Source organism: Pelodiscus sinensis, chromosome 4, assembly GCF_049634645.1.
Source record: "Pelodiscus sinensis isolate JC-2024 chromosome 4, ASM4963464v1, whole genome shotgun sequence".
NCBI lineage: Eukaryota > Metazoa > Chordata > Testudines > Trionychidae > Pelodiscus > Pelodiscus sinensis.
In genome coordinates this window covers 53809638-53822567 of record NC_134714.1, presented here as the reverse complement: position 1 = coordinate 53822567, position 12930 = coordinate 53809638, and the positions used below count along the sequence as shown (strand labels likewise).

The 12930-nt window shown below is 39.5% G+C and overlaps 2 long non-coding RNA genes across 3 annotated transcripts in view; one reads left to right on the top strand and one right to left on the bottom strand.

The window, feature by feature from the left end:
* The window catches only part of LOC142829118 (uncharacterized), a 152667-nt gene that overhangs the window by 92198 nt on the left and 47539 nt on the right, over positions 1-12930 (top strand). The window contains exon 2 of the long non-coding RNA XR_012903411.1: positions 12522-12650. This is a non-coding gene — a long non-coding RNA (uncharacterized LOC142829118). The remainder of the gene's footprint in view (positions 1-12521; positions 12651-12930) is intronic.
* Positions 7236-12930, bottom strand: part of LOC112545828 (uncharacterized) — a 44334-nt gene continuing 38639 nt past the window's right edge. For both annotated transcript variants that reach the window (XR_012903410.1, XR_003089377.2), the window contains one exon: positions 7236-7515. This is a non-coding gene — a long non-coding RNA (uncharacterized LOC112545828). The remainder of the gene's footprint in view (positions 7516-12930) is intronic.

Here is a 12930-nt window from a genome sequence, read left to right as displayed (position 1 = left end):
ATATTCCCTCCAATGCAATCATCATTTTCTACATATTAAGGGTATGACCCTCCTTAATATGAAACTTGTTTCCTCACCAATGGGCTCACTCAGTGGTATGTGATTGAGGGATTAGGACTGAAGTCAAGAATGAAAAATGTCCTGTCACAAAAAGCTATTTGAATATCATCAGTTAATCTTTTTTTCCTAAATTAAAAACTTTAACTTTTTGTTTACTCCAGCAACACTTTGAAATTTAGCAGTACTGAAATCTAACTGAACTGAGATTATAGCAGAAAACCATTCCCTACATATTAATTAGAAACAGGAAATAACAGGAGGTAGGATGTTTGGGTTTTATACATATACTATTATTAAATTATCTTTTCTGAAGAATAATAGAAGAGTCCAAGAGTAGTAGGCAAGCATTGGGATATTATCCTACAGCAAGCTAAACTGTAATTTGAGTCTTATTATTTTCAGGAGTATGACTTCAGATATTAATTATTTTCATTTCAGTTTTTTTTGTATTTTGTTTTAAAAATAATATTTTCCCTCTAACTTTAACTTGAATGTTTCAGCTATGTTAAATTCAAGACTGTGCATTGGTGTGCATTGATAATCAAAATCCACCTAGTGGATAAAAGTAAAATTGATTTCCATCAGTAACAGAACTGCAAAGAGAGCCTCAACTAGTCTGTAAGATATTCTAATTAATATTAAAATGTATTCAGTTTTTTCCCAGAAGATAATTTTTAGTACTTGTGCATGACTATATAAACTGTGATTTCCATTCAATTTGATTCCTTGATCTAGATTTTCCATTAGAACTTTGAAAATAGTTTCACAGTTTGTGCTGCTATAAGATGTGATGTAAAGCTAATGATTTGTTCCACAATTATTATGAACAATAATAGGACATAAGAACAGACATACTGGGTCAGACCAAAGGTCCATCTAGACCAGTATCCTGTCTGCTGACAATAGTCAATACCAGATGGAGGGAACAACAGGTAATCCTCACATGATCCCTCTCCTGTCACCCGTTTCTAGTCAAAGAGAGGCTAGGGACACCATTCCTACCCATTCTGGCGAATAGCCATTGATGGACCTAACCGCCATGAATCTATCGAGTTCTTTTTTGAACCCTGTTCAAGTCCTAGTCTTCACCACATCCTCTGGCAAGGAGTTCCACAGGTTGACTTGTGCGGTGAGCAAAGAAGAACTTCCTTTTGTCTGTTTTAAACCTGCTACCTATTAATTTCAGTGGTGACCCCTTAGTTCTTATATGGTGAGAATAAGTAAATAATGTTTTCTTATTCACTTTTTCCACAGTAGTCATGGTAGGGAAGCAGATAATTTGTTACTTTTCCTTTCACAGCTGTTTTCAGTTATTCATATTAATGAAAGAGCCGGTCAGACATCTACCAATAATGCTGATTCACATTTGTGATTCATACTAGGGATGTTAAATATCGGTTAATTTAATAGTTGAGTAACCTTATGAATTTTTATCAGTTAGTCAGCTATTCTATATTCCCCAGAGGCGGAGCTGGCAGCCACTGTATCAGAGGCAGCAGTGCAGGGTTCCAGGCAGGAGCTGGTCCACAAGGGGAGCCAGTTTAAAAACCAGCTCCTCTTCTGGACCAGCTGCCTATTACCCAGTGCTGCTGCCTCTGATAAAGAGGGCAGCAGTGTGGGGTGGCAGCAACCCCTGTCTAAGGAAGGTCTAAGCTCCTGGACCTGGAACTGAGCCAGGTGGCCTGCCCACCTAGCTCCTAATACATTTTAAATGCAGAGCCATAACAGGGTAGGTTCTGGACCTGGCAGGAGCCAGAACTGAGCCAGGCTGCTGGCCAGCCTGCTAAAAAATTTACTGGAAAGGGTTGGGGGAGGGAAATGCGTATAGTCTATAACATTAACCGATAAGCTTTTGCTTATCAGTTAACCGACTACAATATTACATCCCTAATTCATAAATGTATAAAATTGCAGAATAATGAATGTACCAGGGAATCCAATGGGGTTTATTTCCTGAGTCCTGGACTGAGGTATTTTAAAGTATGGTATTGATAATTCCCCTTTCCCTCGTCTTTATTTTTTTTACCTGAAAGCTTTTGACTCCATAGCAACCAGGATAAAAAACACAGGTGGTTATATTATACTTAATTAACTCTAAGCTTAGCCTATGCCTAATAGCAGATGAACACTAGATATAGACAGGGTATATTATATAATAATAGATAATATAATGAATAATATATTATATTAATATTATATTATTATATTAACATAATATATTTTATATAATATAACAGGGTTCTCCTACTTATACTTGCACAGTTCAAGTATTTCTTCTTGACCAAACTGGCAGAAGCATAGTAAGGTTTTTTTTCTTCTTCTTCTTCCTCACAGCATCTTGAAGGTATGGTTAGTTTAATTAGCAATAGCACTTAGGAAGAGTAGTTCATCACTATTTGTGGCATTTGCCAGTGTGGTTAAAGAGGTAAGAGACCTGGAATTTTTCTGATGGACCCTGTGGTTATGAGTTGGGGGAGCTCCTATGGCCTTCTAGGGCTTAGATTCCTCCCTCTATCCTATTTAGTATCTTTGATCCCCCTTGGTGGGATGGGGAAAGACAGCAAAAGAATTCAGAAGACTAGGCTCAATCCCAGGCGTAGGCGTAGGCTTAGGAGAGTCTGTCCTGAATTACAGGTTATATGGTCGGCATTACTTAATTTGTGCCAGGTATTGCTGGGACTGAGCCCAGCCCTTCTTATATATGGCAGTTCATAGCCCCAGCACCTTTGTTTGCACCAAATCAGGTAGGAAAGCTTTTTAAAAAATTGCTTGAGCCCTGGCACCTCTTTCAAAATAAATTAAGCACAGCTGGTAGGAGCTTTGTAACCCCAGCACATTGTAACTACTTAAAATGCCTCACATGTGAAATTCTGTATGATAGGTCAGAGCAAATTTCATGAAGTTGTGGCCTGTCACTTAAAATCCATTGTTTTGATATGTCGCTGAGTGTGACACTTGTTTCACCATTTCAGGTTTATATAATTTATCACGAAACCTTCAGTTAACCAAAAAGTGTTTAACAATACTAGAATGTTAAATATTGTCTTCACAAACCACTGCATTACAGTGTCTTTATGTTACATATAGATCAAAGGGATGGTATTTGGATCCTGTTTATGTCTACACAATGGTTCTTAGTTTAGATCTGAGAACAAATTGGCTTGTGTTGTTTGATGGTTCTAAAAGTAATGTAGCCCGTTCCAGCATGGTAGAAATCTCACAGTCATCTCTTCTCATAAAATGTCTGCTCTTAGGCCACAATCAAACATGGTAGGAAAACAAATAGAAACTTCTGGATTTTGTGAATGTATAGTATCATAACATTAATTACCAATATTTTATAAACCATTTGTATTATTTATGCACAAATTTCTATAGCAATTATAAACTTAGTTCCACTAGCAAGGCTGGAAGAGTTGTATGTATAAGTGAGTAGTGCACATATGGACAAAGAGAAAGAAAGAGAGAGGAATTTCTGGTAAAACTGAATGCCTGCATTTAAAAGTTTGGTCTTGCTACTGTTTGGAAAGTTTTGTCAGTGCTTAATACTGAAAATTGGTAGATTAGCCTCTTTTCAGTATGCACATGAAAATCTCATTATGCACATGTATTAAGGGGCATATAAACTCATGTGATGTATTAGGCAAATGAGTATAAGTGTATGAGATCAGAAATAAATTCTGACTACCTTGGGTATTTTCTGTACACCATTATTGAACTCTTCAATGTAATATTTTAAAATATGAAAAAATAAGAAGGTTGCATAATGACACTAAGTTTCAATTAATTTTTATGTAGAGAAATTCTCAAATAGCCATCCTAATGCTATTCATCAGTTCCAAAAGTACAAGTGAATTAGAACCATGTCTGAATAAGGATTACTCACAGCTATTTGCAGATACTAAAAAAATGCCTACACATTACAGCTAATCTTACTGACTAATACTTACCAGCAGTATTCATCAAGAGATTAAGAACAAATTCAGAAAGTAAAATTTAGAGGAAACTTAAAGCAATCCTTCAGATTTCTTAATTATTTTTGAAGATTAACATAAGTAAGAGAAGAAGACAGATATAGATAAGCAGTGGTAAGAAAACAGTGAGATCACAAATGCAACATCTCAAAGCATCTGTCCTGAAATCAGTAGATACAAACACTGCATGATAAATGCTGGAGTGGTCTGTAGGTCAAAAAAGGCTGGCAGTATGACCAATGGCCTCTAACATTTTTGGTATGGAGGCATACCTTACTGACTCCAGGTTCCAAAGTGCACTGCTCCATAATTAAATAAAAAGCCTGCCCACAAACCACGCTTCCGTGTTATATTTTCTATAGAGTCATAGCACAAGGACTACTATGCTTTCAGCCAAGGCAACTGTTATTTTAGATGACAGAAAACAACAAACAGATAAAAATCTGCAGGAGAAATAAAGTGCACTGTGTTTCACTCCATATGATCTACTATCTTGAGTCCTCTCGTTGTCTTGCCCCCTAGCAGACAGGCAACTTCTTACATTAAAGGTGCAGTACAGACAAAACAGAATTCCACATAAAGGAGGACTCTAATCTGCTTTGTACTATGCAAAATTAGGTACGGCTCTCAAACTCTTGGCCATCTGCCATCACAGCTGTTAGTTGGGCAAATTGATATTCCTGATATATCCTACAGGTAATGTAGGATATATCAGGTAATGTTTCTGTTTGAGTCCAGAGAGACATGTAGACACAAAAGCTTATCATATTCAGACAATGCATTCCCTCTACCCAGAAAATTTCAAAATACTTGAAAAAGCATGGACAGGCTTTTTGGGTAGAGAAGGTAATGATAGAGATACCGTGGCCATTGGTTATTAAAAGTAAAGTAAACAAGGCTTAGACACTATGGGTGTGTCTAGACTACAGGGTTTTGTCAACAAAAGTGGACTTTTGTCGACAAAACTAAACCTGCGTCTACACTACCGCTGAGTTCTGTCGACATAACGTCGACAGAACTCAGCAGTTTTGTCGACGCTGGTAAACCTCATCTTACGAGGAATAACGCCTTTTGTCGACAGAGTTCTGTCCACAGAAGGCATTATTGCATCTAAACTGTCCTTTGCGTCCACACTGTTATGTCGACAAAGCAGCTTGCTTTGTCGACAGAACTGAATGTAGTGTAGACGCTCTTTGTCGACAGAAGCTTTGTTGACAGTATCTGTCGACAAAACTTCTGTTGACAAAACCCTGTAGTCTAGACGTACCCTATGTGACCATAGAACCCTCAACAATCCAAAGGGCCACTTCACAAGAGAACACAGTTCTGCTTCTGGCACTCCTGGTTCTCTGCCCTGCCAATTCTACCTCCTTTTCCCCAAATTACAAGATGTACTCCAGCAGTCTCCAAAGGTAGACTTCCCTTTAATCCAAGTACTATGTGTCCCTGACTTTTAATCTTACCTTAATCCACTCTTGACCTTTGCTACACACAAATCCAACTCTTCAAACTCAGAGAAGCTTACAAAGAGAGATACAAAATATTGTTTTGTTTTCTTGGTCACCCTCCCTCTCAGTAGGACAACACAATATTGCCTCACTTCAAGGGACAAACTGAATTAGCACACATATATAAAGATACAACATGAATGGCTTTTAAAGCCAAGGAATGCTTTACATGATTCTCTTTTCTCATGTGTATTTTGCTTCTGAGATGAGTGGGCATGGCTATTAGAGGGGGCTAAAAGGATAGGCAAATTACATTCTGTGCTCTTTAGTAGTGGTTCCCACATGTTCAGATTTAAAAATGAAAACATCTTTTATCTAAATGTTATTCAAAAGAGTTGCTCACACCTAGTATTAATAGCACTGATTGTAATTAATCAGATTGTCAGTGAACATATAATTCCTGATAATAAAAGCATTATACTGTACCAAATATTCAATATGTTTTAAAAAATCTCATTTAGTTAGTACTATCAAATTAATTTGTAACATAAGGAATCATTACAAGTTTATGCACCTTCTCCTACATTTTTCCTCCTGCTCTGAGCCCTATCATATTTTCAAGCCCCAGCCCTGACTTGTGCACCTCCCCTCCCTCCCATGAGCCTTCCCACAAAAGGAGTTTGTTTTCTAGTAAACATTTGAAATATGTTTCAGCATTTGAATTGTTCATAGTTTAACTGAAAAACCAAAATCAAACATTGTGGAGTTTGGTCATCAACATTTTTAAAAAATGTTTTTAATTAAAACAGAAATCGTCTTAAAAATTGTCTACTATATATTAGAGAGTTTGTATATCTGTCTAGGAGTCTATTTGTTCAAGAATTCCTCCTAATCTATAAGAGCTAGAATAAACTTTGGTCTGAAGCTTCCTCTTCTCATAACTTAAAGCAAGGTCAGGGTTTGGTCAGGCCAGGACAATGGGATGCGTGTGAAATGCAATTGTTTCTCATCAAATGGAAAGGTAGGGATCTGTAGCAGAGACATGTCTTAGTCATCATGGAACAAATAGCATTAAACAAGACGGCTGTGTTTACATTGGCCCCTATTCCATAATAGGGATGCAAATGTAGCACTTTGGAATAGGCAAATCCACGGGGGCTTTAAATATCCCCCGCGGCATTTGCATTAACATGGCTGCCACTTTTTTCCGGCTTGTAGATAAGCCGGAGAAAAGCGCCAGTCTGGACGCGATCCTCTGGAAAATAAGCTCTTTTCCGGAGGATCTCTTATTCCTACTTTCAAGCTCTTTTCCGGAGGATCTCTTATTCCTACTTTCAAGTAGGAATAAGAGATCCTCCGGAAAAGAGCTTATTTTCCAGAGGATCGCGTCCAGACTGGCGCTTTTCTCCGGCTTATCTACAAGCCAGAAAAAAGTGGCAGCCATGTTAATGCAAATGCCGCGGGGGATATTTAAATCCCCCGCGGATTTGCCTATTCCAAAGTGCTACATTTGCATCCCTATTACGGAATAGGGGCCAATGTAGACACAGCCGACTGGTATAAAGAGAATGCACAATCGGGGTGGTATAAATGGTGCCAGTCCAAATGCATGTTGGTTGAGTTAATTTGCTACTGTAGGCTGCACTAATTGATTTATTGATGTGCCCCCTATGACCTGAAGCGGTTGTGACATTTGATTAATCTGTTACATAGTATTTTTCCAAATTGTCAAGCAAAGGTGTGTTAACTTTAATCTAAATATATTGGCTGTATACAATTTATAGTTGGTATGTTTGGTTAAACCCATTTGCACATATTAGCTCAGTTTTGTTGCTGGATGCTCCCAACCATGCCTGTGTGTATGTTCATGGGCTCAGCGAGGTGGGTGCACCAAGATTATTTTCCTTAAAAGTAAAATGACTGCAGTAGAGGTTATATGGAGGCTTCCCGTATATCCAGCATCACCACTGGGATGGTCAGGATCTCCTTTATTGTTGACATCAGATATGTGACTGTTGTCTGCTCCCAAGTAGCTATGGAAGGAAAACAGGGTTAAGTATGGAAGCAAGTAGTATAGTAAGTGCTACCTACTCTGGTCTAATCAACCATAAAAGTCAATATTTCATTCTTTTAACTACAGTGGAGTTTACATTACTCCTATTATTATTGTTCCTACCTTCTGCCGCCTAGCAGGCCCCAAGGAAAAAAAACTTTAATCCAGTTATGGAGATCATCTGTGGTTAACAGCAGCCAGTAAGAGACAAAACACTGGGAAAAACAACACTTACTGCTACACTAAAACTAACTTATCACTTTAGCTTCTGCCTCCTTATAACAAGGTTAAAAGAAGTCTGTGGTATATAGATATTCAGTGTGCATATTAGCTATCAAAGTAGCAGCTGTATTGGTCTGTTTCAGCAAAAACAACAAGGAGTCCGGTGGCACCTTAAAGACTAACAATTTTATTATGACATAAGCTTGGGGGGAGGGGACCTAAGGCTTGAGGGCCAGATGCAGCTGCACAAATCCATATGACCCCTTGAATCAGTACTTGTACATAAATCACGTGTTATTGCAATCTTAATAATATTTTAGGCAAGCTAGTTAGAGCACAGCTAGTCCTGGTTTATCTCCACAAATTGCAAATCACACCTGCAGCAGCTATGTGGACATACCATAAGTCACAGGCATAAAACTAATGTAGAATCATACCCAAGATATTTCCTTAAAATACTCCTATCCAGCTCCTACTCCTTGACCAAGAAAAACTTCTATGTTTTTATTCTCTAGTTGTTGATGTGGTTACCATTTGTTCAAATTAGTGGTTAGCATTAGGAAATTGGTCATGCCTTTCCCACATCTCCTTGACACACAGCACTCCAGTAAAACACAGAAGTCAGTGCAAGGGTAGAGGATAGCCCAGCATCAGATAAACTCAGTGAATATTTGATTGATTGCAGATCCTGAGCCTCAGCATCAATACAATGTTTAAACATGTGAAATGAGGATGACTTGGCAGGTATATCAAATCTTCTCCTGTTTGGCACTAGTGGAAATTGTCCATCCTGCTTTATTTCCCTGCCTATTTTTGCTGCTGATATGAAAAGCAAAGCAATTGAGATTAAACAAGTCACTCAAGGAGCTGGAGTTTCTTAGTGTATTAAATGAAATAATATAAAGGACGATGCAGCATCTGTAAAGCGAATGCATAAATTGGATGATAAGCATTTGAAGTAATCTAATTTCCTCCGTATTGCAGAGTTATGTTTAATCTGATTTTAGACTAGTATATGGACACTGTAAACTGATTTGAGAATAGTAGGCTGCAGTCACTTGATGTTCTTCTTTGGCTTAAATGTTGCAATTCTTTGGCACAACCACCATTTATAAATTAGATTTAGATGTTTGCAGAGGAACAGTCTCTCTTTCTGCTTCACACATAGCCAGAAAAGGTTCTGAGCAGAGAACTGAACCTTGTTCCTGCACAGTATACTCAAAATTTTTGAAAGTAATGCTTTACTTAACTGCCAAACACAATGTTTTAAATATCACAGGTGCACTCACACAATTTCTTAAGAACTTTCAACACTATTCTAGTTGCATAGGAGTTTGTACTCAGCCAGAAAAAATTCTGACCACTTTGTGAATAAATTCCATTTCTAGCAGGTGTTTCATCAGATGTCCTTAATCAGTCCTGGAACTGGCTGCCAAAAGACTTATCTGTACATGGAATTGACATCTGCCTTCACATGAGTAAGAGGAATTAGTAATTTCTTGGATCCAGAAACATTTTACTAAAACTATGTGCATTGATCTTTATTGATCGATTACATTTTAGCTGGAAAATTGGAGGGTCAGCTTTGGTAAGAAGAAGATTCATTTAACTTGGCAGCATAACTTTATGGGAGAAAGATTCATTAAAAATAAAACTCACTAGGAGTACAAGATTGTGTTTTAATTCCAAGACATTGTTTTGAAACAAAACCATGCATACTGTGGTCAAAGTCAAAGTAATGATAAAAGTAACTCACTAAGCAATTTCTAAAGGTGAAATTCAATGATATTGCTGTTGTCAGACCAGGTGTTAAAATATTATTGGGTGTTAAATTAATTCTCACTCTGTTAACACTTGTCTGAATTGTAACAGCTGCTAAACATTGTTCCACAAGAGTAAACTATGCCTATGTGGAAACAGATGCCTAATCAATAGGACCAATAGAAATATATGAAATCATGAAGAAAGCACTGTAGGGCAAGTGAGTCCCAGTGGAATGTCTCAACTTAATGAAAACATTGTTTCCATATATCCGTGTACAGTACGACTGAAGAAGCAAAATACACAGTCTTTCTTCTTTTATTTCTGGTTTACTATATTTGTGTGGAAACCCATAACAGCTTTATTATTAGAGGCAACACATCTGATCTCAGGTTGGAGGTAATGGAGTTTCCAAAAGCCTCTTAAAAAGGAGAGAATTTCCTGAGAAACAATACCAGGACTTGAGAATGAATGCAATTTTGTTGTTTGAACATGGGACTAGGAACTAAATAAACTGAGTTTCATTTCCAGGATACTTGATAGAGATTTGCTGCATGACTTTGTGCAAATCACTTGACCTCTTTGTAGCTCAGTTTTCCCAACAGGAAACAGTTCTATCTCCATTTTCCTAACTTCCTGGGGGTTATAAAGTCTGTCAAGTTTACATTTACAATGACTGGAATGTAGAAAATGATGATTATAGCTAGAACAAATGGCACTTAATAAGGTGATATCTTGACTTCTGCTCCAGTCCCCTTGTGCCAAATAAAATGATCAGAATAGTGCAAAGGAGACCTAAAAGCCTTGGTGGTTTTCGGGGATGAGTCCTCCTCTGCAAGCATTGTGGCAATCTGACCTGGATAAATCTGCCTTTGTGGTTCACCATCAGAAGCCTCAAGGAAGGAGCTGTGGCAGGAGTGGTGCTGATGGACAGGCTCCAAACACATGGGCTATGTCTAGACTGCCATGATTTTCCGCAAATGCTTTTAACGGAAAAGTTTTTTTGTTAAAAGCATTTGCGGAAAGAGCGTCTAGATTGGCACGGATGCTTTTTCGCAAAAGTACTTTTTGCGGAAAAGTGTCCGTGCCAATCTAGACGCGCTTTTGCGCAAAAAAGCCCCGATCGCCATTTTCGCGATTGGGGCTTTTTTGCGCAAAACAAATCTGAGCTGTCTACACTGGCCCTTTTGCACAAAAGCTTTGCACAAAAGGGACTTTTGCCCGAACGGGAGCAGCATAGTATTTCCACAAGAAGCACTGATTTCAGACAGTAGGAGGTCAGTGTTCTTGTGGAAATTCAAGCGGCCAGTGTAGACAGCTGGCAAGTTTTTCCGCAAAAGCAAACGCTTTTGTGGAAAAACGTGCCAGTCTAGACACAGCCATGCTGCTGCAGGGATTCTGGACAGTGTTACAGCCAGAATAGACTCAGAAGGCTACCATATCTCAGCTGCTTAAATTATGCTGGGGTCTTTCCAGCTTTCAGCAAAACCCAGAGGAACAGGTGGAATCCATTTCTTACTGGTATGAGAGGAGCAGCTAACAGGGAAACATAACTTCCTCCCATGATTCTCCATGTGATTCCTTCTCACCCTAGCCCAAGCCCCTCACACTATTTCCCTTCCCTTGCCATGATCCATCCTCCTTGCCTGGGGAGAGGAGGGGGGATCACTGTCCTTCTGCTGTGCCAGAGACTTTGGAACTGTAGCAGTGAAAGGAACAGAATCTGAGACTGCTGGGTGGCCCTACACCAGTAGCTCCTCCGAGGTGACTGTACTGCTCACACTCCTTCCATGCAGGATCTCCTCAATCTGCCCACTAGAAGGCAGGTCTGGGGGCATACTGGAGCTGCCAGTGTGAGGCTACCCAGTGTCCCCATTTCTGCTCCTTTGCTCACTGGAGTTCTTGGGAGAGCCCTGTAGTTCAGGGCTTTCTTGAGGAACTGCAGCAGGGAAAGGAGCAGTGCACTGGCAGCTACTTGGCATGGCATCACCAGTCCCAGCCCTGTTCACCACCATAGATGCTGCAGAGATGGGGATGACCATGCATGGAAGATGTGAGTTGTGGTACAGCCACACCGGAGGAGCTCCTGTGTCTTTCCAGTATGCCATTCTGGCTATAAATATCTTGCTAGTAAAGCATACCAGACTGTACCCTACTTGCACTTCTGGAACAGCCTAGTATTGGGAAGACAAAAGGAGACTTAAATGTACAGAACAGAATTCATTCTTTAAACCTACATTTTCTTTTCCTAATTACCCAGTTATGTTTATTGAAACATAGAATCATAGAATCCTAGGGCTGGAAGAGACCTCAGGAGATCATCAAGTCCAGCCCCCTGTCCAAAGCAGGACCAATCCAAGTAAATCATCCCAGCCAGGGATTTGTCAAGCCAGGACTTAAACACGTCTAGAGATGGAGATTCTACCACCTCCCTAGGTAACCCATCCCAGTGCTTCACCACCCTCCTAGTGAAACAGTTTTTTTAATATCCAACCTAGACTTCCCCCACTGTAACTTGACGCCATTGCTCCTTGTTCTGCCATCTGTCACTACTGAGAACAGCCTCTCTTCATCCTCTTTGGAACCACCCTTCAGGAAGTTGAAGGCTGCTATCAAATCCCCCTCACTCTTCTCTTCTGAAGACTACATAAGCCCAAATCTCTCAGCCTCTCCTCGTAGATCAAGTGCTCCAGCCCCCTAATGATTTTGGTTGCTCTCCACTGGACCGTCTCCAATACATCCACATTCTTTTTCTAGTTTGGGCCCCAGAATTGGACGCAATATTCCAGATGTGGACTCACTAGTGCCGTATAAAGGGGAATCATCATTTCTCTAGATCTGCTGGCAATGCTCCTCCTAATGCATCCTAATATACCATTAGCCTTCTTGGCTACAAGGGCACACTGTTGACTCATATCTGGCTTCCTTTTCAGTCTTCAATTTCAAAATATTTCACTCAAAAGTATTTACTTTGTGTGTACAACCTTTTCCATTTGTGTTTAGGACCAAAGGCATCAAGGAAAATGAATCCTGAAACTGTTATGCTGATGGTGGGGAGAGGCTGTACAAGATTATGACTCGCTGAGAGAAGAGAAGTAAGCCTGGGACCTGGTAATAAATTAAATTTTGCAGGTAAGAAGTGGGGGCAAGACAATAAGACAGGGTACATATAGAACAGTGGTGGGCAACCTATGGCCCAATAGCAGTATGTGGCCCATCAGGGTTATATGTGTGGCCTACAAGACATTTTGTTTACTGTTGCTCATGTGCATGGTTGCCAGATTCTTCTGGTTTCCATCCATGTTGTTTTTTCCTACCAGTATTACTGAAATGACTCACATGTAAAGCAAGCACATGTGAAGTGAGGTGTGCGCTGATTGCACACAACATTGACTGTGAGACCTGTGCGCTC